This window comes from Sphaerodactylus townsendi, linkage group LG03 (assembly GCF_021028975.2).
Source record: "Sphaerodactylus townsendi isolate TG3544 linkage group LG03, MPM_Stown_v2.3, whole genome shotgun sequence".
NCBI lineage: Eukaryota > Metazoa > Chordata > Lepidosauria > Squamata > Sphaerodactylidae > Sphaerodactylus > Sphaerodactylus townsendi.
In genome coordinates, this window is record NC_059427.1 from 50,228,149 (window position 1) to 50,253,910 (window position 25,762).

Genomic DNA, 25,762 nt, shown 5'->3' on the forward strand with positions numbered 1-25,762 from the left:
AAATGCTTATAATTGCCTTGGCACTCTCCCCTCCCCTCAACAGACAGAGAGAGTTTGGAGAGAAGTGTGACTACCTCAAGGTCATCTAGCAGGCTTCATGTGGAGAAGCAGGGAAACAAATCCAGTTCATCAGAGAAGAGTCCCTCCACCTCATGTAGAAGAGTGGAGAATCCAAACCTAATTCACCAGATTAGAGTCTGCTGCTCTTAAGCACTCCACATCTAATGCTGGGTGATCATTCATTGGGACAATGTGAACTCGAAGGTTAATGCTAGCTGTGTGTTCCAGAAATACATGATTTGGATAGAACAACCTTGTGTTCCTTTCTACCTTTAAGTTAAAGGATGAAGTGAAAGTCTTAAGCATGAAGGGGAAAGGAAAGAGAAAGTGCTTGCATTACTTTTGTATTGATTTGGAGGAAGATGGGTTAATAAACTCAGCGACTACCATATACACTCAACATTATAAGTTGACTTTTTTCAGTGCCACATTTTTTGTGTTGAAAAAGCCCCCCCCCTCGACTTATATGCGAAAGTGAGGTGTAATTTTACAAAAAAAATATTTTAGGATTTTACTTGTTGTCGAGCCTCCAGGGAGCTTGCAGTTTTAGGCTAGCGAAACCAAAATTTCAGGGCTATCATCAGGTGACACTCCTGATGATACTGTTAGTTTGGTAAAGAAGAGTTTGGTTCAGGGGGACCAAAGTTATGAAAAGGACCCCCAAAGGGGATCCCCCCATCCCGCATTGTTAACAATGGGAGCTAAAGGTAGATGGGGTTGAGTTTTGAGGGTCCATAACTATGGACCCCTTGAACCAAAAAAATTCACTAAAACTGGGTGACAATATCATCAGGATAAACTCGTTGCTGATACCAGCCAGGTTTGAGTGATGTTTGATTCATGGGGTCCACAAAGTTATGGATCCATAAAGTGAGTGCTCCCCATCCCCCATTGTTTCCCAATGGAAGCCTTCTAATAGTAGATGGGGCTACCCTTTTGAGGGTTCATAACTTTGGACCCCCTGAACCAACCTTCACTCAAACCTGGGTGGTATCATCAGTGAGGTCTCCTAAAGATACTCTTGAAATGTGAATGGTACTGCTAACATAAAGCAATTCCTCCCTTTGACAGAGCACCCTCAAATTTTCCCCAGATTCTCCCTTTAAATCACCCTCCCCCTTTCTGAGTGGGATTTTAAAGGGAGAAGCAGGCTTACCAGTAACTGCTGCATTTCCCACCCTCAACTTATCAATGCAGGTCAATAAGTTTCTCCCAGTTTTATGTGGTAAAATTAGGTGCCTCAACTTATATGCTTGAGGTTGACTTCATACACGAGTATATACAGTAACCATTTTTTAATTATAGCATAAAGTTTCAGTGGGACGGTAGAGCCAATTCATCAGATGTATGTGGTTTGTGCTCACAAGGCATGTATATATGGCGGTATATGAGCTATGAAGGAAAATTTTTCAGAAAGAGCCAGGTGCAAGAGGCCATGAAAGAAAGTTTACACTGGGGGGCACTTGCAGTACCATAGTGTTACCATTATTGGTTGATGGTTTCAGAGGTTTCATGAATACTCCAGAAATCTCCCCTAGTTCACTGCACTGGGAGGGTGGAAGGGAGTTGTGGAAGATGGGAGAAATGAGTAATTTGTGCTGTGTGCTTTTTCTTTGTTATTGCCAGGGCTCCAAACTCATCTGCCCTTCATATTTGTTGTCCCTATTACTAGAATAGGACTTCTACAGATCGCAGAGATAAGCCTGTGCCAAAACTATTTTATCTATGTAGATGATGAGGCTTGTGGGTTCAGATTTGACTTTACGCTGATTCTAAAGGTTGGAGAAGATACCTGAGTTCTGTCATGTATGAATTCTTAGTCAACATGATGGTGATGGAGCAATAGAAAGGGGAGGGTCTTAATTTTTACACCGTTTGCTTTCATTTTGATGCTACTCAGCAGTAAAGCACTAGCTGAGCTGTTTTGTTGAGATTCCATTACAGCTTCGGAGAAGCTCTGTTTTCCTGTCTAAACATGGACCAGGAAATGTGTTTCTTTGTGGATTACGGAGTTCAGTTTGTAGAAGGTAGCCTGAGAAATGAAAGCATCTGAATCTCGAGAGTTTTGTTTTTATCATCTCTAGGAATGTGTGGAGGTTTTAGTCCATCTTGTATTTCGTGACTCTTGGCAGTTATTTTGTTGTGATCACACTTTGACTGTTATTATCTCCCTTTAATTATTGTGTGGGAAGAGGGAGAGAGTGGGTGCTCAGCAACCCAGGAGGTGAAACTCTTATTAGTAAGGGAATAAGGTGGAAACAGAACAACGGTAGAAGCCGATGGGCTTCTGAATCATTGGCAAATATGGGCCTCTAGGGAGTGTAACTCCTGTTACCCTGAACTCTTTCTATATCCATTTCCCCTTATTGTTGAAAGATCAGTGTGTGTCTTCCATTCATAAAACCCTGTCATCCTTGATAACCCTGTAATCCAGCAGTGTTCTTGACTCTTTTTTTTAAGTAATTGATTTATTTTCCTGAAAATAAATATAGGACTGGTGTTTTGTAATATAGTGGGGGTGGTGTAGTCTCTTGGAAGAGAGAGAATGGGAACACAGACACATATGTTAGATCTGGCAGAAGTTTTGAAATACAGATTCCACACTGCAAAAATCATATATGTAGGAAGTAATAGATGTACAAGGCCTATTCTAACTATCATCTCCAATTCCAAAAAAGTGCGGATATATATGTTTGCTTCAGGAAAGCTAAATTGAAAGGAGGGGGGGAATCCCCATGAACAAAACCAAGTTTTTTTTTAAGCCCGATGTACCTTAGTTTCGCTTTTGTTATCTTTATTAGAATTATTTTGATGTTACGATTGCCAATGATTGGAGGGGGGGGGGAGTGCTTTCTTTTCTTCCTCCTTCCTCCCTCCTCCCCTCGCTATGTGTGCATGCATGCAAAAACACTCAATCCAGAGCCAAGTGTAAGTGCCGCCATTAGCAGCTCCTCTTCTCTTTGGGAGCTGAGGCTGTTATTTCACTGCTTTTGTGTGAATTTAAAGCCTGATTAAATTCTTAATTCTTGGCTGTTCATTTGCTTCTGCTAATGATCACGAAAAAGAAAGGAGAAGGGTAACGGAAAGAGTGCAGGAAAGCAGGGGTTTCTGCTTGCACGTAATTTTGCTTCATTGCGTTCAGAGTAGCAGCTGGCAAGTTGAATCCTGCCAAGATCGCTTTATGTGATTTGGATGTTTTGAGCTGCCGCTGCCGCTGCCACCACCTTGCTCTGTTCGCTGTGCATGACTCCCCTGCTGATAAGATCGCCCATGCAGGACAGGACCACTTTCCAAGCTTACCAAGCGTCACCGGCTTTGGAAGCTGAGTACACTGCCATCTGATCCTCCCTTCATGGCTTCTGAGTGATGGAAGGTCTGTGCTGTATTTTGATCTGAGGAAATTTGGGGTAATTCGGCTTTTCATCTAAATACCTGAGAGAGCTCTTTCTCCCTTCTCCCCGCCTCTTGTTCCCCCCATGCATGTATGCTCTGTTTCTGCTAATGTGAGCAGGACACTGAGGCCGCTTCTGCACGGGCCAAAAAAGCCGGGTAAAAGCTGACGGTAAAAACAGCTGCTATAGGGAGTTCTCGTGATAGCCATCACTGCAGAAACGACGCTGCAGCGAGCGCGTGGAACGCTTCCAGCGGGCACAATAAACGGTTTATTCCAAAATCGCTTCACCAAGCTTGTCTTTTCAACAACGGATTCTCCGCAGTCGGGTGGCTCATGCGGAAGCGCTCGCCAGGGAATCGGGTGCGGCAGAGCCTGCCCCCCCATAACGGCAGCCCACACTTGCCAATCCTGGCTCTAACGCCTCGCGACATTCACCCTGGGAAAAAAAGAACGCCGTTTGCAAAGTGCAGCCGCAGCAAAGTACCGGGGTTCAGTCGATGGGCTACCTGTCTACAGAGCGCCCTCCCATGCGAACACTCTGTTAAGCTGCAGCGTTGCCAGTAACAATCGGATGGCAATAATCCTGTAATTGTTCGTGTAGAAACGCATCTGATTCTTCCCAAGGCACTAGGACTTACAGGAAAACTTTCTGGCTTGAGTCTCTGTGGACTAGAGTTCCTCGAAAATTTGGCCATTGCTTTTGTGGCATGGTCCGCGGAATGTGGAGATCCCTGCGAGCATTTCAGTAGTATTAATAAGGAAAGGCTGGCTATAGCCAGCAGTGTCTGAGGACTGTACAGCAGCAAGAACAGAATTTGTGTGGAATCTGAAAGTCTTTTCCTCTTTTCTAAAGCCTGTAGTGAAACAGAACTGGGCATGCTATGAATTTCATCATTGATCTAAAGGACAGATAGCAACATTTAGGACCATATGTGGAAAGTCCAGAAGATCAGGATTTCCTGTGGGGACCATTTTCTATATTCTACACACTATCTGGACAAACTGTACTCACTAGTATTTCTCCAGAACTAGAATTTTGGCACATTTCTTATTTAGGGCATATAAGAGAATAATGTTTCTAGAGTTCCAGATGTACCACTGATTTTTGATTTTTAAAAAAAACAAAATACATCAATGAGACTCACTCTGTGACTTCATGAGGTGTTAAAGAGCTTTAATTTTTTCCCCATGCACAAAACATCACTTGACATGGAGAGATTCAAGAATCTGGCTGACCTAAAACCTACTATTGGTGGAGGGGGAGAGAAAGAAGATTTCCCTATAGCTGCTGGCTAAACAGGAGTGTTGAAGAAATTCTTCATGTTACTTATCTCATTTGACATTTGAGCTGTGGAGCTCAGTAAAGTCTAAGAATGTCTTTTGATTCCATGGAGTTCTCCAACACCAGTGTAATCTCATCAGGGTTGAGTGGGAAACCGCCTGTGAGGGACAGAACTGAGTCCAACCCTTTCCCCCTTCTCAGCTAATTTCCCATTTTATTAGTACGGCCTGGGAAGCTCTACAGAGCTGAATGGCAGGGATATTAGTGGAAGAAAAGTTTTTCACTGACAGTCTCCTCAGATAGGGTCCAGACCCTCTGACCAGCCAATTAGAAGTGGTGCTACCTCATAGTCTTCCTCATTTCATATTTTGTTCATATTTGAACACCAAAAGCTTTACATTCCCATTTAGTGAAGGAAAGTTTGGTTTTTGTTTATGTTTGGACTTTCCTTGGCATGATGGGTTAAAAAATCCAGGTGGAGAAGAAGGCAAGAGTGTTCCCCACAGTAGGCCAGAAGCAGGTGTAATGAGAACTGAGTTATTTACCTCACAGGTGGCTAACATTTAGCAGAACTGCCCAACATTTTTAACAGGTCATTTCATAATCAAACCTTTGGTATCTCTGTGTTGTTTAACTTTGCCCGGAGATAGAGCAGGGGGGGCTTGGGGATTAGTCCTCTAAGACTCACAATCAAACAGGCTACAAACTAGAAGACAGTGGGTTTTTATTATTATTAAATGTGAGTTTTTTCTGCCAAAATAGAAAAGGTTTTGTGGGTTTTTTCATACAAATCCCATCATTATAACAGAGATACAGCAAGCCCTGCCACATGCCAAACACAGAATATCGCACAATCCATATAATAACCTGTCTCGTTCTTATTTGATGATAGAGAGAATTCAGAGGTAAATTGTTGCTTTACCACTCCTATGTTCTTGGGTGCTTTGTTTAACTCTTCATTTTGCATTCTTTGTCTCCCTATCATCGTAACTTCTGAAGTTTATATCTGTAGCTCAGCACCTGGTCTTCCTTTCCAGTACAGAGAAAGATAGAGCCCCTCAGGCTGGATTTCCCTGCCACAAAGTCCCTTTCCCAACCAGTGAGCAATGGATCTGCCAGACAAGAGCAGTACCTAAGGGATAGCAGAGGAAGTGCAAGCCCTTCTCTTTCCTTTTCAAGTTATTCTCGAATGCACAGAGTGCTGCTTAAAGCAGATGTGTCAGCTTCTATTTAAAAGCATAGGCTTGATCAGTTAGTTAGTCAACAAGTGGTGTTATCTTCTTGGAACAATAGAACTGTCATTGTCCTTGTAAAACCTGTGAGTCAAGCTGTACAAAGTATGTATGCAACAATGTAGTATTACATTTTTTTTTGTTTTGCTTTGAAGCATAACCTACCCCATTTTAATTTCTGATCTCTTCACCGACAGGGAATATTCTTTAGGTCATTTGCTTATCATTTTGTCTCTTTTTATTTTGGGCTCTGCTCTTAATCTTCCCAGAACAGAGTTAATACACATCTCTCCAAATCCCATCTCTGTGGTTTCTGTGTCCTATTTTCTGAATGGTTGCTTGAAGGTGAAACCACTAATATCAGAGGAAAGTATTTTCTAAGAATATCCCTTGTTAGGAGAACATTTTTGGACAGTTTTATGTGTGGTGGCTTTCCACTGTATGGAACATATACTATGACTAGGAAGAGACGAGGGCTGGCAAGCTGCAGTGCATCAAAATAATGGTAACAGTGTGAAATACATCAGTTCAGGTTTTAGATGCACATTTCTTGTGGAATATCTCAAACAGAATGAGCTTTTGCAGTAAAGATGTGTGTTAATGGTTGTGAAGGAATGGACTCGCTAAGCCTCTCCTATTCCATCTGGTTGCCCCCTCAACCCATGCCAAGTCTCCTTTTGGTGACACCTTCCACCCCTTCCTCTCACTTCTCTCAGAGTGCAAGCAACTAAACTGGGATCCACCTCCTGCTATCCAAAACCTGTAACTCTCTGCCCTGCCATTTAAAGATGATCGTGCTTTAGTTACCATGCTCCACAAGCTGGGGCATGGGGATGATCTACCACAACTCTGCACCTTCAAGCTCCAAGGACACACTCCAAGGATGCACTTGGCAGAGGAAGGAAAAAACAACCAGAGGCGCCTCCTCCCATTGGGCAAAAGCGGGCAGTGTTGCTCCAGGGCACCCCCCCTGTGGGGGGCTTAAAAATTGCAGGTTCATTTGTGGGATTTTTTGTATTTTCAGTGGTTTTCCATTTTTGGCCTGCAGGGGGCACAGTTTTTAGGCTAGCAGCACCAAAATTTCAGGGATTTTTTGGGAGATTCTCCTGATGATACCAGCCAGGCTTGGTGAGGTTTATTAGGGAGTCTACAAAGTTATGGACTTCAGTGCTGGAGTGCCCTCATCCCCCATTGTTTCCAATGGGAGCTAATAGGAGATGGGGGTTACACCTTGGAGGGTCCATAGGACTTTGGACCCTTTGAATCAAACTTCACTCAAACCTGGGTGGTATCATCAGTAGGGTCTCAATGAAGATAATTCGAAATTTTGGTGCTGCTATCTTAATAATTGCACCACCGACAGCAGGCAATTCCCCTAAATTTCCTCAGATTTCCTTTTAAATCCACCCCCTTCCCGCCAATGCTTACTTCTTTCTTTCTTTTATTCTCTCAATGCCTAATAAAAGTGGGTAGTAGTAGTAGTAGTAGCAGTAGTAGTTGTTGTTGCTACATTATTATTATTATTATTATTATTATTATTATTACACATATTATTATTATTATTATTATTATTATTATTATTATTATTATTAAATCCACCCCCTTCGGCATGGGATTTAAAGGGGAGAATCTGAGGTCCCCAGTTTAAACATTGAAAGTAATGCTGTTTCAGGGTAGGGGATATTCCACCCCAAAACAGCATCAATTTCATTGTTAGCGACCAGACCCCAGATTCTCCCTTTTTTTTTAGGGTGGATTTAAAAGAAGAATCTGGGCTCCCTAGCTTCAAACATCATTGAAAGTGCTGCTGTTTGGGGGCGGACTCCAGCATCACTTGTTTAATGGAGCCCAGCCTCCTTTTAAATCCAATCTTAAAGGAACTAAACTTTGCGCAGTTTAAATCATTGAAAGTGATGCTGTTTCCACCAATTGGGGGGACTGGATACAACACCATAAAATCGTTTTCATAGCAGTAATAAAGCATTTTGGAAAATGTTTTCAAAAAATATTTCTGCCGTGGCATGGCCCATTTCAGACTTCTGAGTTGGGGCATGCCCTTATAATGTGATGGTGACTTTGAAACTACCTGGTGGAAAAAATCATTGCTTGGTCATGGTGGGAGAGGGTGGCCGCCCATGGCGAGGGGCATCAAACTCTGTGGTTTGCATAGGGCTCTAGTTTGCCTAGGTACGCCACTGAAAACAACCCATTCAAGTGCCTATTGAGTGATGATGTGATAGTCACAAAAATAGTCAGATGGAATTGAGAAAGCGGCAACTAGCCTCTTTACTCCACACTCGGCGTGATACAGTTCCAGCCTGAATCCCGGAAAGCGGATTCCGCAAAGCCAGAAATCTTTATTTGCCTATAGAAGATAATTTAATCCAGCACTGCATGTTCCTGCTGGAAGACAAGATGCGTTTCTCTGTTCAAGAAAGGCAAGGATGGGCATGTTTGTGAAAATCCAGTTTGCAGAAAAAGCGAGGTTGAATGCCCAGCCACGGCTTGTGTCCATTCAGAGGCTGGCTTGCCTCACATTCCATTCTTTCTTTCTCATTGAACTTGAGACGCAAAGTAACTTCAGAATGTAGCTCTTGCAATAAGTGAGCTGTAATTTTTTCAAGTTTTTGTTATTATTGTTGTCCTGACTCACTCAGCGTGGTATTACTGTGCATGTGCATTCATGAAATGACAACCTGAAAAGAACCCTAATGCCATCATCCTGCAGTATTCGCGGAAGATTTTTCGCGTATGTTGACAGCCGGTAATGGGAAGAAAACACATGAATCCAAAAAATGGATGCAATTTGTATATGTGTGGTGAAGTTTGGGAAATTTAAAAAAGAGGAAGAATGATAGATCACTATTCACTAATGCAAGAGGACTGCTTTTCAGACAAGCAATTTAAAGTCTCAAAGTAATGGGGAGCATTTAATACTGATCCACAAAATATTGTATAGCCAGTCTTTTGCAAGTTTAAAAAATACAGGTGCAGTAGATAGGATTTCCAGAATAAACAGGGTATAACGTATTCAGCTTTACAGGAATAATAGAAACATCTATCCATGCACAGAAGATTTAGAATAGGGAAGACCTGCCTTTGAATAGAAACAATTTCAGGTGCTTTTTAAAAAGGTAATATGTGCCCAATTCCTATTTTTCAGCTGTAAATCATCACTAAGTGGGGAGGGTTGAAAATAAATTTCTCCAAAGTTGAATTAATAATAATAATGTGGGAGGACACAAAGTTATTTTGTATAAAAGTTTTTTGCTCAGTCCCTGACTCAGAGATTAATAACTTTACTTTTTTTGCTATGTTTCCATATTCCAAAGCTTTCTATCCCAGCTGGAGCAGCATGGTCCCTCCCTTGTGTTGATTCATTGTGTCATAATATTTGGGGCCTGGCTCTAATAAAGATTTCCTTTCCCCTGTGGTCCAGGCCAATGTAGAGAAATCCTTGGACCCTGTTTGGCCAGCTCTTGAACAAAAAACACTTCCTGCTGACCTTCATTCGCACTTTTGAGGCTCCAACGCAGCTTTTCCATGAGGGACCGGGGCAACGCGGGCCTCCTTAATCATGACAGCTTACAGGGTGAGATGGAGTATACACCGGGGTGCTCGCTAAGCAGCTTCTCTCGGACCTGATTGAGAAGAACTTGGAAAGCAAGAACCATCCAAAAATTACTCTTGAGGCGGCAGGAGTATTCATCAAAGTACTTGTTAATCAAAGCACTTATATGAGGGCTGCTTTGGATGTTATGCACAAGTGGGTGGAGAGGAAATGTGTGCGATTCGCATCTTTCCCTTTTCTGCTTCTGGCATAATATTTGAAGTGGGAGGTGTGAGTTTATACTGTACACTCCCCAATGTTTTAAATGCCTCCATCCTTAGGGGTTATCACTGTATGTTGGCACAGAAAACAGCCATCTTTTCTTCTTCTTCTTTTTTTACTATGGAGAAATTCACTTCAGTAGATGGAGGATGCGGAAGCACAGCTTCAAGTTCCAAGGAAGTCCCAAACATTTTGATTATATTCATGGCCTTCAGGTTCTGTGACCTGAACGTAATAACACAGAAGATATTCAGAATCTTGAAATAAAAGGGTTTTTTCATCCATAGATATTTATATGTTGTTTTTCCTCCTCTGGTGGGGATCCAAAGTTTACTCTACAACATTGTTCTTGGCTCCATTTTGTCCTTTTCACAACTAAGCAACCCTGTGTTGAAGGTTAGACTGGATAGAGTAAACTGCCAGCTTCTATGGCTGAATGGATTTTCTAACCATGAGTCTCCTATACATTAGACCGATGCAATTCACCCATTACATCATGTTGGCTTTGAAGTAGCCTTTTAGCTGAAAAAAAGATAGTGTTAGAAATATTTGGGTGCTAATCAGCCAGATGTGGATCTACATGCCTCTAAAGAATTTCCCCATGCATAATCTTTTTAATGCATGAAATACCTAATACCAGGGGGAGAGCTCCTTGCTTTGTGGAGCAGACTGATACTAAGAAGTAGTTGAGTGTTTCAGAACTCACTGAATATCAAGGGTCTATTCATAAGCTTGGGGAAGCCACCCAATGTGTGCTAGCATCTGAATGCTAGAAAGGCAACTAAGCAGATTTCTGCCTTTTAAAATCATTGGGCTTAAAAAAAATAGGATCATTAAGCAAGACCCGATATCATCAAGATTACTATGTAGATCTGTACCCATATTTATGACTTTGGCCATTTACTGTATCCATTCTCACCAGCACTCTCACCATTATAGTGTGTATCCACCAACAATCTGATCGCTCTGCAAATGCCATATAAAAGCTCAGGCCCAGAGTTGATAATGGCAAACTCTTCCATTCCATATACAAAACATCTTTTGTGCCAGTTGATGCCCTTTAAACAGTGCTTGTATCTGGAAGGTTGTTACATTGAATGCCCTGAGGAAGCAGGAACTCTAATTCTTTCTTCCACAGGTCCAAGAAGACACACACATCCTCTTTTCCCATAGTTGGTACATTTGGCTTTTCTCTTCTTTCGCCATTCTTTTTTCCAACTGTGTCTTCAGGATGGATCCATATAGCCCATTGGACTATTGTTGAGAAGCTTTTAATGCAAAACTGAAGCAGAGTGGCTTCTTTTTTTAAGCCAGGAAAATACAGGTGGGGAAAGGTTGTGAGGTGGGGCAGTCTTACAGCCTCTGCATCCATCTGTTTTGCTCCATCAATTTTTAAATGATAACTAGATTGGTCTCTTTATCACAGACCAGTGACTATTGAAAGATTCACCATCTGCAGAACAAGAACAATGATTAAACCTACACCATCGCCTTTGTTGTCATTCCTCTCCCTTCTTGCCTTTTGCCAGTCCAATCCTTGTAAAGATATCCTGCATCTCTTTAAACACTCCCATGTTTTCAATATGATCGCACAAGCAAATGTATTTAAATGCTCTTGTTACTTCTCAAGAATATTGTGGAAACAAAATGATGCAGAGCTTAATAATCTACAAATATAAATAAAAGAAGAATAAATGAGAACTGGCTTTAAAAGCTACTTCATAGTTTACATAATCATAATCTGGTTTCATGTACATTTGTGTTTGCAGTGAACACTGCTGCATGAAGGAAAGGTATGCATCTGTAATCAGGGCAATGGATTTTGCTCCAGGGAGACATGAGCAATTGTGGCTCTTCTGCACATAGCCATGCATGTTCTTGGAGTGTTTGGAGATCTGTGTGTCTCCTTTACACATCATGGCGTTCACTCAAGCAAACACGGATATATGCTTAATAAATGCAGCTGCCTTTGTACATTTGGAATCAACCTTTAAAGAGCCTCACAATAGCCCTAATAACTGAGCAGGGGCAGCAGTGAGAGGCTGCTAACCACTATGGTCCCATTAATTGTGGGGATTAGGACGCTTGCTAAGGGAAGATGTTGGGATATGTATTGGTATCATAGTGCTGGGGTAGGCACTTCCCTCCATGTCATTTCCCTGACCGAATATTCTGCTGCCACAGACTGCCTTGTGACCAGGAAAAAAAGGTGCTTGTTTTTTTTTCTTGTAGGGGCTTTAAGGCAGCTGGGGGAGATGTTCTTTCATTCAGGGAAATGGCTCGGGGGAGCTGCCCCTTTCCTCAGCACCATGAGACTGATTCTGTTTGCCCCATTAGCAGTTTGATTAAGGCCAGGTAACACATTAGGAGTTGCATAAAATTCCACAAATATGTGATGCATGCAGTGTCCCTCACATGAAGCTTAATAACGATGGCAAACTTAAGTAAGACAGAAGGCTGCATGTGAGCTAGCTGTTTTGAATAAGGGACAGTTTTAATCCAGCTCCCACTCGGAAAAGCTTTGGCTTTGTGTAAGTCCTGATCTGAGGTTTCCATTTGTATCCAGCAAATTGCTCCTTAGATTAGGACATGATCTTGAGTTTCCTACTTTTGCACGTGTAGAAAATGCTGAAATTCCAGGGATCTGTCCCTTTTTGCCCTTCATTTTTGTCCTTTCTGTATGTCAAGGGGATGTATTTAAAACTAGTATAACAGGATTAACATTAAGATTTCACTGTTGGGTAAAATCTGTTATTTGTGTACTGTAAAATGTAATCTCCCCGTAGCATCTGGATATGACACAGATAAACGCTAGCATCTGTTTGCATCCACGTATTGCTGAGCAGCTTTCTCCAGAGGTGTGCCGGAACCTGACCTGAATATTGTTGCATTTATTCAGAACCAAGTTGCACCTAGAATAGCTTGTCAATTTGGGAAATTGCATAGCCAGACTCAGCCCCACCCCCTTTCCCTTTAAGGCTTCCATTGTTTTCTGTCCAGCTACTTTTTCATATTTGCAATATTTTCCATCTTTGCATGGAATGCAGTCAGTCCTGCCTTTTTTAAAACTGTAAGTGCTGGTGATCGGAAGGAGGGATGGGGAGCATTTTTCTGGAAGTAGTTCTTTAGCAATTCTTACTACATTTTAAGGTGGTTTCTATACCCATAGCAGCACTAGATCCAGTCTTGAGCCTAGTAGAGTTTCATGTCATAAAGCATTTCTTGTCAACATAGCTAAAAATTCTTTTCTGCCTCCACCCCAATATACAATCAGTTGCATGATTTTCCAAAAGTGAAATTTCCATTCCCCACAGGTGTTCACAGGTTTCTCGCTTGTACATGTGGTTAACTTGGAATGTTGCTGCAAAGATTGCATGGCTCTTAAGGAAAAGTTTCTATTTTATCTTGGGACCTTTGACTGAAAGAGAAAATATTAATGGTTTAGGTCATCATTTAAATGTGTGAAGTGTTCCAGATTTGGAGAGAAGGCCACAGTTCAATAGTAGAGAAGAATTGTTTTTCATACTCCACTTTTCTCTACCATAAGGAGTCTCAAAAGGGGCTTATAAAGTCCCTCCCTATAAAGACACCTTGTGAGGTAGATGGGGCTGAAAGAGTTCTGAGAGAACTATGATTATCCTAAGGTCACCCAACTGGCTTCATGTGTAGGAGCGGCAAAAGGAATTCAGTTAACCAGATCAGAGTCTGCTGCTCATGGGGTAGAGTGGGGAATCAAACCCAGCGCTTCAGATTAGAGTCCTCAGCTCTTAACCACTGCACCACGCTGGTTCTCACCACACCTCTCCATATAGGCAATACCTCCAGTCAAGGATTCTCACTCAAAAAGAAGTGCTGAAGCAGAGAATGTACTATTGTAAATAGTTCAGTTCAGTATTAGGCAGTTCATTGTGCTGAGAGTTCAGCATCTTCTTATTGGTTTAACCGAGGCCTATGCAGTTTGTGACACCCCAGCCCAACAAAGCCTGTAATCCCAGGACATTTGCCAGTGAAAGCATTTAGCTACTTAGGTCATGCATAGTACAGGTCTAGTTCAACTGTTGCAAAAAAGAAGAATGCAAAGTTTCATGTGCCTAGGCTTTTGGGCTTCCATTCATAGACAATCACATTCTCTTCTAGGAGAGAAAAGTTAGGGATGCTTTTCTTTGTACAAAGCAGAAGGTGGGAGTAGACAGGAATGCAATTTGAGCAAACTATGTCAACAGTAAGTACATAAATCAGTATTTTCCCTCTATAGCCTGCAATAATTAATTGCTGTCTTTACCTTCTTCCTGCCTGGTACTCCTTTTGTTTTTTGAAGACTGTTCAGAAAACTGTGCAGCTTTTAGAACTGAAGGCTGGGATTTTGACTGTTTTGGGTGCATTATTCCCAAGAATGCCTCACTCTCTCGGGTTCCTTATTGCAGTAGGAACATTGCAGTAGGTTCCTTATTGCACTTACCTCCTTGAGGTCATTAATGTCGCTTGTGCTTTTGTGAGAATTTGAATATGAAATAAGCTGATCTGATGATTAATAAATGGAGCAGCCCAAAAAAAAGTGAAGGATTTCAATCAGAAGCACCTGGATTTTTTTTTAATTTCAGGGAATAAATGTGCATAGTTTTAAATGTTATTTATCAATGTGTTAAGGTGAAGTAGGCGCAAGTGTTTATTATAAGCAATCAGTTCAAACTCTTTCCATATCAGCCTGTTGAGTCATGAACACCGTGCAGTTCCTATTTTATCCTGCAACTATCTATTTTTCAGTTCTGCTTTGCTCTCGTTCTTGTATTTGTGTGTGTGAACTTCTCTTGCCCGAAAGGGACACCGTCTTCTGATGGGATTTTTATGGCATTAACAAATTTGTCAGGAAATTACTTGAAATGCCCTCCCTGCTGTCCCAGAACATCTGCCACATGGAGCACTTCAGGCTTTCTCTCTTGATGGCAGCCTCACAGACAAAAAGAGATGCAGTCAACCCAGTTGCCATATAATGGCAGCGCAAGAAGGTTAACTTGTGATTAAATGCAATTACTAAAGTATCCGAAGTGCAGTACTCAGTAGCAGTATATATGCATATACTGCAATTTTATTCCCATCATGGTATGGTCTTTATTCATACAGCGTTCTCTATGACATCTCAGTGGATGGCCGATATGAAAATGTGTTTAACTTTAAGACCTTGACAATAAGGAATGAGCTTGTATACATTGGTATCTTTATGCTTGATTCCCTTTACACATTATTTTAAAAGACCACTCTGCCTTCTGCAAGGACACAGGGAAGTTGCCATTAGCCTACACTGTGTTAAGTTTCATTTATGCCTTGGATGTCAGCTGATGTCGAGCCTCATGCAGTGATCCATTTGACTTAGTCCCACACTCAGACAGTGAGAACAATACATGTATCTACATACATGTATCTAATTACAGGAGTAAGTCAAGTTGTGGTGTGTTGATTGCACATAGATGCCAACTGGGAAACAGTATAATAAGGCCAAGGTTGTGATAAGAATTTAGACTTACTAAAATATGGATTAATTGTACCATTCCATTCTTTATTTTCACCATGCTACGAAAGAGGGGGACACTGTAGACAATTCTCTTGCAAGCAATGAGATTTCTGTACAGCTGTAATACATCGCATGGGCATTCAGGACCATTTCATAGTTTTCCTTTGCTTTAGTCAAGACACTCTCTGAATTTCTTTGTGGCCAGTGTAGACATCGTATCATCATCAGTCTTGGTCTACAACAGAATTAACTAAATGATAAATGGTGTATGGCCATAATGGAACACGTTTCAGTTGGAATATTCGCACATCTACAGGAAAAATCTTGGATTTGTTCCAGAGTTTGGTTTTATTCTGCAGTCATTACCTTCCTTTAAAAAAAACTAACTAAAGAGAATTTACTGGGAAGTTTACTTAGTAAAAATGAGGATTCTTGCAGTGGCCTGAGGGGGAACTCATTAGAAATTGGGAACAGAAACGAAACAGACAATAGTTGTACCTCTGAGCCAGAAGAATCTTCCCTGGAGCTCTCTCCAGTCCCCTTATTCTACCCTGGAGATTTGCTGATGGGTATAGGATGAACTCTACAGCTGCGTTTGTGTGGCTGTGATTTGCAGGAGACCAGGGTAAACGCTAATGAGTTCTGTTGGGCAAAGTGAGATTGTCTATAGCCAGAACTATCTTTAGATTTGTCATAGCAACCCCCAGTGTTCCAGCACACTTCTCTTTGCTTTCAGATTCCAGCCTTTCAAGATTTGACCTTTAAATCCTTTAAGAGAAATAGCAAAGAATGATCTAAGATGTGCAGACCAGATCAGAGGGTTCTGATTTCCCCATTATCTCACTTACTCTCTGCTTCCTCTGCAGGACAGAGTCAGTGGCTGAGAAGATGCTGACAAACTGGTTCACGTTCCTGCTGTACAAGTTCTTAAAGGTAAGAGGAGAGTGTTTTTTCTCACCCCATGGAATGGGGCTGCAGAGGAGTCGTTGAGCCTGCCAGTCTGATGAAACAGTTTCCTTGTGGAATGTGGCAGTTCTGGCTGGCTGGAGCGCTACTTTTGGAATCAGGAAACATGTCAAAGACAACCCATAATGAGGAGTTCCTGTGGGCTTTTTAATTAAGTGTCCCTGTTTGTCTAATAACAGTTGCAATAGTGGGGGGAAGGATGGTACGGGATGAAAGGTTTCAGTACCCATTCTTTTATTTCTAGATTCTGGTCAGATCAAGAGCCCCATGCATTTGCTTCATTACAAAAACCTAAATCAGAGAACTTATGTGCAAGGCACAGTGTGGCCCATTCTGTGGCTTCTGCCGTCACTCTTTGTGATACAGCAGATTGATGCAGAGATGAGGTTTCTTGGAACTCACTCTGCTCCAGCCTTTGCTGATATTTAGTACATTTTTATCCCACCATTCTGCCAAGGACCTCAGGGAGACCAACACCATTTTAACTTCCATTTTAGCCCTATGAGAGAGGTTGGGCTGAGAGAACAACTAGACCAGGGGTCTGCAACCTGCGGCTCCCCAGATGTTCATGGACTACAATTCCTATCAGCCCCTGCAACCATGACCAATTGGCTGGTGGGAATTGTAGTCCATGAACATCTGGAGAGCCGCAGGTTGCAGACCCCTGGACTAGACCAAGGTCACTCAGTAAACTTCATGGTAGGGTGGAGATTTCATTTTCCAGATCCTGATCTGACACACTCTGTACACGGTACCCCTCTATCCCACATAGTCAACTATCGCTTCTTTTTTTAATCCTGCTCCTCCTCTGAAGAACTTAGGGCCTCCATGATTGTCCTCTCCTGTTTTTAGCCTCTCAGCTCTGTGAGGTCGGTTGGGCTCACAGAGAGAGTGACTGGTCCAAGGTCACCTGGTGAATTCCAGCAGAAGTTGTACCTGCAGCTTTTTCACTACTGTCCAGCTCATTCTTCCTCCTGTGTTTTTAAAGCTGTAATCCGCTTTATGAGGCACTGAAGGAAAGATGCTGTCTGACTAGGGAGGGAGCTGCAGAAAGGTTCTTGAGCAGCCAAGATCACAAAGATACACCAGCAACTTTCAGGGAAGAGAACCCCGGAAGACAGGCAGCCTGTACTACACCCTGAATGGCTGCAGTGTGGAAGACTTTCCCAGGAGCTCTTAATTTATGCACAAGTATCCTCCACACACCCACCCTGATACAACCAGGTGCTTTGTGTCTCATAAGTATGTAGTTCCTTTTTTCCATTGGTCTGATTTTCCATATCAAAAAAACTATTGTTTATGAACAGTGTAGACAGAACTCACTATCTAGCCTGGAGCCAAAAGCTGCTGTACCACTGCTGAACAGAGGCTGCAGTTTATTGGCACAGCTGTAGCCTGAGTGTCAGAGGAGCTGTCGTTTTACTGCCCACTACAGAAGAGAACAACTTGTGGCAGTGGCTGTTTGTCAGTCCAAGTTATGCCTCCCCAGGATCTTGCTTGGCTTTTTACTTGGTGTGTTGCGGTGGCACAGAGCTGTTTTTATCGGATACAGTAGTGCCTCATTAAGATAAAGAAAGTTTGAATCACTTCCAGGCAAGCTGAAAGTTATGCAGACCGCAAGTGATCGCCAATGTGATGTGATTTATGGTATCACTTACATGCACTTGGCTCTTTGCCTCTGTCTAGGGATGGCCCTATCTATGAACATATATCAGTACTGTAGAATGTATGTCACTTTGCAAAGATGTAAGAGAGAACAGTGTTTTGCTGTTGTTTAATTTAAAAGAGGTTGGGGGTATTTCAAGCTCAGCACTTCAGCCAATATATTTCTCCACTGTGCTTAAGTTGGCCTTGTGCACAATGATGTTTAAGTTGCTTAATTCTGGTTATCCCTGTTATATTGCATTGTGGTTGGGCAGGGAGAGAAAGCAACATGGGAGATCTATTATAGTGAGCCTCTGTAGCAGGACATTTTGCTGGAAGCAGGACTGGAAAGGGAAGTAACTCATTTCTGGTTTGGTGGTGCTGCCTCAGCCCTTCTGCTATGGAGGCTGACTGGAGAAGGGACTGAAGAAAGATTCTTGAGCAGTGAAGACCTCAGTGACCCAGATGGAAGCTCAGGCAAGTTTTGATGGGATTTAGCCTCTTAGGGGCTCTGCAGCCAGAAGAACATTTCTGCAGCTGTTCTGTCACCGCCATCCAATTCTGCAGTTGCCATGCTCTGTATCTCAAATGTAACATTCAGCAATGCATCCCAGTCCAGCATTTAACCTCAGGATTCACGCAAAGGCACTTCCATTTTGGAGAATGTGATTACGTTTGGTCTGCAAAGATGCCTCAAGCTGTGTGTGGGAGGCAGCAGGAGCCCGTCTGTAGAAAAACCTCTTTCAAAAATATCCCCATGCACTGAACTCCTGAAATAGAAAAACTGCATTCCAGTCTGGATAAAGGGAGGGTTGACTTCAGGCTGTTGGAATTTGGCACTGCTGCCAGTTGTCAACGTCCATTCCCCCTTGAATGGGGAATGAGAGGTGTGGGTCTCCTTGTCTTCAGTGCCAATCCCAAATTTAGCAGGATGCTTTCCTGAGCTGGTATACACTTTATGTAGCAGGTGTTTTTGATGCACATAGACTGCTGTTTGCTAGGATAAACAGGAAACCCATGTGTAAATGCGCCTGACAGAAATGCAGGGCAGAGGAGCCAATGGACATGAATCAGACATAAGGAGGAGGAGGGGCAAGTTCACATTAGTGGACTTCATCCTAGACTGCCTCCTCCTGTTCCTCCCTGCTGCTCACCTCCAGAATGAGAAAGGAACTGCCTTACTGAAGGGAAGTCCAAACAAACACATTCTGTTAAAACCACGGCCATTGAAGGTGGTTACAAGCTAATGAGAGACCAGATATCTTCCATCACCACTCACAAGTCCTCATAGTCAAATTTCGTGCCTTATGCTTAAAGACCAGAACAGCAGGCCATGCCTGATTTGCCACTCAAGAGATTCTGTACGTTCACATGGTTCTGCCCCCAAACTGTGGAATACGGCTCTGCAGGCTGAAGGGAGCATTTGTCTGTACTCTGTTCAGCGGGAAGTGAAAGACACACCTGGATTTCCTCAAGGCACTGTGGTCCACCTTCCTGAACAAAGTGCAGCCCTATTGCTGCAAGGCTGCTGATCCTAAGGTGGGGTAGGGGCAGAGCCTTTTCATTTTGCCTAGAGTGCAAGCAATCCTGGCAATGAGTTATAGGTAAAATGGGGCAGATGGTGAGTTTGGTATGAAGTGCGTGCGTGCGTGCGTGTGTGTGTGTGGGAGAGAGTTAGAGACCCCATTTTACTATTAGAGCAGTGGCTCAGGCAGTGACGAATAGTGAATTTTGAGATTTCCACTGCCTTTGCAAGGTAATGGAGTGTCCTGCCAGCCCATTTTGTGTGATCTTTCAGAGGCCGCCATGATCTCTCTTCGTTTTCTGCAATTGGCTTGAGGGAGACGAGGATTGCGAGTGCTTGTGAAATTAGTAATAGTAGTCAAGATGTTTGAAACAGGCTCTACAGCAAGTGGCTTGCCAGAGGGGAGCATATTTTTTCCCCTAAGTAGTTGCAAATGTGCATGTAAATGAGGCAGGTGAATGTGCCTACATTTTCCAAGCAGGCAGCTATTAGTTGCTGTTTTTCCCCCTGACGAAATGCTTCCTTGGAGGGGCTCAGCAGTGCCCTGTTTCATCAGTGGGAGGGATTTGGGTTTGGATGCTGGAACTGCCATGAGCTGCAGCTTGTTGCTGTTCTCCCCAGGGAAGTTTCCTGGAGCTCCTCTGCCTTGTAAATGTGAGGATGCCCCTGATAATCCCACATTTATGTGACTGCTGGATAGCCCAGTTACCCTCAGTTCTGCTTGAATGAATCTCACAGGCATGCCAGGGGGAGGGGGGGCAGCAGACACAAGAAAATACTGTTAGCCCCCCCCCCCCCCCCTTGACAGCTGCACAGTAACATCTCGAGGCCTGAGAGAAATAGAAAAAGCAAACCTGCCAATCATCTGAGCAGGGAAACTGTATATTGATCCTTAAGAAGGAGATCAAAGTGTTCATCTTCTCTCCACCCCCTCCCGGGTGCTTCTTATGGCAAAGGTGGATATGAGCAAGCAGTGTGGAATCACCAGGCCTTGGCAGCTTGCTGTGCTTTTGCTGAGGCCTCCAGCACCATTCATCAGCCTTCTAATGAGCCATCCCTGGGAATGGGAGAGCGCAACAGATAAAGAGGAGCATTGAAAAATGCACAATATTAGGTGCCTGATGAGCTAAATCTCATCAATAAGACACTGTGAGCGTTAGCTGGTTCTGCTCGCGCTGCCTCAGGCATCCTCTCTGCGTGCACACAGGCGCTTCCATGCAAATGCCAACATTGACACATGCCTCTGCATCTTGTAGCTTCTCTTCATTGGGAGGGTGCTCCATTCAAGGACAGGGTGTACTTTTCCCCACACATGCCTGTGCACTTTTCACAGACTGCCTTCTTCCACGCTGTCTAAGTAGCACAGAGTTTGGAAAGTTGTACACGAGGGTTATCCTAAAAGCAGTGCCTCTCAGCAACAGTGCGAAGCTGCCGGCATACTCAGAGCTGTAAGAACTCTGAACTTGTTCTTCAGAGTCAGATCATTGGCCTTGAATTTTAGCCCAGCCGTTGGAAGGAGGTGATCATTGGTGCAGTGCTTTATCCCATTCTGGGCATGCAGAAGGTTCCAGGTTCAAGCCCTGACAACTCCAGTTGAAAGGATCTCACTGACAGCTCTGGGCATGGTGAGCTGATGCCAGTCAGATCAGGCAAGAGTGGGCTGATTCTGTATGCCAGCCTTGTGAATCATGCAATTTAACTCACCTTTGGGATTTCTGCTTCTGCAGAATGGCATCAAAATTACACAATGGCAACTTGTGTCAACTATGTTTTGTTTTTTTTTGGAGAAAATGCATCCTGGGCTGGGGTAGGGGAATGGCAATGCCACATTTCCTCAGTGGGGGGTTTTGGTTTTATGACCCTGGACCAGTGTGAGTGGTTAGTATCCACAGGTAGAGGAAAATATGAGTTAAGTTTCATAGAATCTCATCCCATCCTCACTGTACACTCACGGTCATATCACTTAATCTTTTCATCTGTGTCCTTAAAAGATTCAGAAATGGAGTTGTAATTGCTTCTGGAAAGTTAGTACTACCTCCCCCCCCCCCCCCCCCATCTCCACTTAGAGAGCAGCGGATTGTTATGATGTGCCTGCATTGGTAGATACCTCCCATTAGCTGATGAAGTGCTCTTAATTGTTGCAAATCAGTACATAATCCTTGCTGCACAGCTGTTAAGGGGTTTGCCCTGTTAGCAAAGAACTTAGCCTTGAGATTCCAACTTGCCTTTGCCAGCTTTTCTGACCTTGGCATTGTTAGAAAGTTGGAGGAGGGTGTTGCAGAATTTGGTGGGATGGTTCTGGCTAGCCTTTGGTAGGATAGAGACTGAATTCTACAAAGGAATGATGCTTGCATTTCTTATTGTGCCAAATCTGGATACATCACCCTATCATACCAGGCTCTGACACGTATTAGTTAAGTGTTTTTTTTTTTATTATATTTCTGCCTTGCGGCTGAAGCTGGGCTCAGGGCAGCATACCAACATGGTTAAAACATTAAAAACAGTTCAGTAATACAATATAATTTAACTAAAGCCTAAAATCCACAGATGTGTTTTAGCTTGCGCTCCAGAAAACGAACTCTTCATCTTTCGCCTACATAGCCAACTTGGTAGAGGAGGTGAAATAGGGCCTCAGTGTATTTGAGCACACTAGGCCATGGTAAGAGCTGGAAGGGTGGGACATTCTGTATCACAGGCTTCTTCAGGCATAGAAATTATTCGGGCAGGCACCAATCTTTCATTGGGATGTACCACTAGGATCTAAAAGTCTCTTTGGAAGCTTGGGATAGCCTGGTTCCAAAAGATTGTCAGGGGGGCTACTACATCATCCAGGAAGGTTTAGGTCATGCCTCAATCAAGCAGACAAGCTTATGCAGATTTCTGGAGGGCAACCTGGGCAATTGAGGGCCTGACCTCTCCAGTCTGGTAACCCTGCTTTTGTGGGCTTAGCTAAAAAAAACAGACTTAAAACACAAAGAGAACCTTCAAAGAGAGCAAGGAACAGCTTCTGGGCACTGCTCCATCTCATGGAAGGAAGATAAGAAAGCCCCGGAGCAGTCAAGAGGAAGCAGGAGGGCAGGAGCAGCCCTCCTTGGTGGAGGCTCCTCTGGTGATCAGCCATGGCTATGCACAAAGGCATGGAGACAGCCCGCCCAGCTGAGCCAGAAAAAAAAAACCAAAATGATGCCATCCCTTTGCATTTGAATGCAAGCAGTGAAGAGCCAGAGCAGTTTTTTTAATCCATGTGTACTTAATTTCCAGTGAATCATAAAACTGGCTAACAAGTTGTTTGGCATGGTGCTGAACGACTGAGTTCATTGTTGGCTTACCTAGGGCAGATGCTGTGGCCTGTTCCCACATGGGTGTACTTCTGTTAGCTTGAAACTGCAATCTGCTCTTTAGTTCTTCCAGGCTCCTCTTGCAAGCAGATATTGAACTTGCTCATTCTTACAAAAAGTTCTTCCAGTACTCCAGGACAGCACACGGCCAACATACATCTGTGTGACTGAGAGCTTTTTTTTTTTTTAAAGATACTAAAAGTCATGATCTACTCAGAGATTTTAGGAATACAGAACCTTCCTTTTGTCGCTTGTTGTTCAAAACAGGAGACCAGTAGAACTTCTCAGGACTTAAATGTTAAATGAGTTAGTTCTCAGAGGCCATCTTTTAAAAAAACGCAGTCCACTGCTCCATGAGTACCTTTGCACAGCCCTGATGAAATGTCAGGCACCAAACCCACAAAACAAAGCATGACTCCTGACCAGACTGGGGTGTAGAGAACATGTATTAAACAAACAAGATGTGGTCAAGGAGCCATCTTCAATTTATTTTCCCTCTGTGTTGCTTTCCACTGGCTGAATGGTTTGCAGTTAGATTTGATAAGTAGCCAAGAACTTCCTTTGAAGATGCATTTACTGCCTCACCTTGATGGGGAATGGAAGGCAAAAGTGGGAGAGCCTTCCCAAGCTGGAACAGAATTTCCACATGTGCCCATTAAGGTGCAGTCATCATTTGACTTGTGCATTGTGAGGAGACAAGACAGTTATTAATAAACAGCGTAGCACCCACATTGGTTCCCTCTCTTTCTCTCTCTCTTTTCCCAAGCAGACTTAATGAAGCCAAGTTTGCAAATGAAACATAATTTCAAAGACAGGCGTGTTGTCGGAAGGTCTAGAGATGATGTATGCCTGTTCCTGCTCGTTAGCAGCTGTCTCTTTAATTACCGCAGATGCTAACGAGACACTCACAGCATATGGTGACAGAGAGCAAGAGCTCTTTGCACCAAAGTAGAATTTGTCGTTGTGGTGGCCAGCAGGGACAGTGACGGCAGAACTGAGGTCGCAGGAGTTCTGCCCCTACCCTTTCCACTTGCATCTCCATTCTATCTAGGGCAGAAAGGTTGCAATATACAATATAGAAGACTTTTAGGGGGCAACCGTGTGGCCGGGTTGTGGGACTGATCCAGAGACAGGCGGTCCTGTCTCCGGCATCGGTTCTCAGAGTAATGTCCATCGCAATCATTTCTTTCAGCAGGAACAATCAAACCTCAGCCTACTCATTTCCTTTTTGTCTCCTCTGGTTCTGCATTCTACCTCCAGTCCAGTTTAATGATAGGCACTTGACTGTTTAAGAAGGCAGGCTTTGGTTGGGCATCCTTCTTTTGTGTGTTGCTGTGTTCTTAAGCTTTTCATTTATACATGTATACTGGTATGCTATCTATGGTGGGTTTTCCGGGCTGTGTGGACATGGTCTGGTAGTTTTTTATTTTTATTTATTTATTTTTCAATTTATATCCTGCCTTTCCCACAGGGCTCAGGGCGGCAAACATCAGTAAAACCACAGCAATCAAACAATAAAACTAATACCTGCATAAACGGTATCATTTAAAACTTTCCAATAATACAATAAAAGAAAACATATGGCAAAAAACCCCTAACCAGACACCCATGGGAGGCAGCGATGTTCCTGTCAGGCCAGCTGGCACGATGTAAAAGCCTGGCAGAAGAGCTCTGTCTTTCAGGCTCTTCGGAACTCACAGATGTCTCTCAGGGCCCTGATCTCAGCTGGGAGCTCATTCCACCAGGTGGGGGCCAGGGCCGAAAAAGCCCTGGCCCTTGTAGCGGCCAGCCGAACTTGTCTTGGGCCAGGAACCACCAGTAAATTCCCCCCCCCCCAATGAGCGGAGTCTAGAGGGGCAATATGGGAAGAGGCGGTTCCACAGGTATGTAGGTCTAAGACCGCTCTTGGCCTTAAATGATCCGAAACAGGCAAGCACAGGCAGCCAAAACAAGCACCTTGAACCTGATTTGAAACAGGCAGCCAGTGGAGCTTGTACAAGACCGGAGCTTGTACAACACCATAACACACCCCTAAAATTAGCCTAGCTGCCGCGTTCTGAACAAGTTTTAATTTCTGGATCAGAACCAAAGGAAGGCCAGTGCACAGCAAGTTACAATAGTCTATTCTAGAGGTGACCATTGTATGGATCACTGTGGCCAGGTCAGAGGTAGAGAGGTACGGTGCCAGCTGCTGTGTCTGACACAGATGGTAAAAGGCAGCCCAAATGGTTTTTGCCACCTGAACCTCCATCAACAATGTGGAGTCCAGGGTAACCCCCAAGCTGCCAACTGATGAGGCCAGATGTAAGGTCTTCCCAACCAGCATCGGCAGGCGGAAGTCAACCAACCTCTCCCCCTGACCTACCCACAAGACCTCCGTCTTCACTGGATTCAGCTTCAGTCAACTCGCTTTCAACCAGACATTCAGGGCCTCCAAACAATGCTTGAGAGCCCCTGGGACCAAGGCCGGACAGCCAGCCATCGTGAACACAAGCTGGGTGTCATCCACATACTGGTGGTACCACAGCCCGAAGCTCTGAACTAACCCAGCCAGGGTTAGTTCGTGTGTATATGTTAAAGAGCATCGGGGAGAGGATAGCTTCCTGTGGCACCTCACATACCACGTGGTGTCGTCTAGAGTTCTAGAGGAGCAGCAGTGGCGTAGGAGGTTAAGAGCTTGTGTATCTAATCTGGAGGAACTGGGTTTGATTCCCCGCTCTGCCACCTGAGTTGTGGCGGCTTATCTGGGGAATTCAGATTAGCCTGTACACTCCCACACACGCCAGCTGGGTGACCTTGGACTAGTCACAGTTTCTCAGAGCTCTCTCAGCCCCACCCACCTCACAGGGTGTTTGTTGTGAGGGGGGAAGGGCAAGGAGATTGTAAGCCCCTCTGAGTCTCCTGCAGGAGAGAAAGGGGGGATATAAATCCAATTCTTCTTCTTCTTCTTCTTCTTCTTCTTCTTCTTCTTCTTCTTCTT

General features: G+C 43.6%; 1 pseudogene; it reads left to right on the top strand.

The window, feature by feature from the left end:
* LOC125429127 overlaps window positions 1–25,762 on the top strand; it is a 158,240-nt pseudogene that overhangs the window by 15,040 nt on the left and 117,438 nt on the right.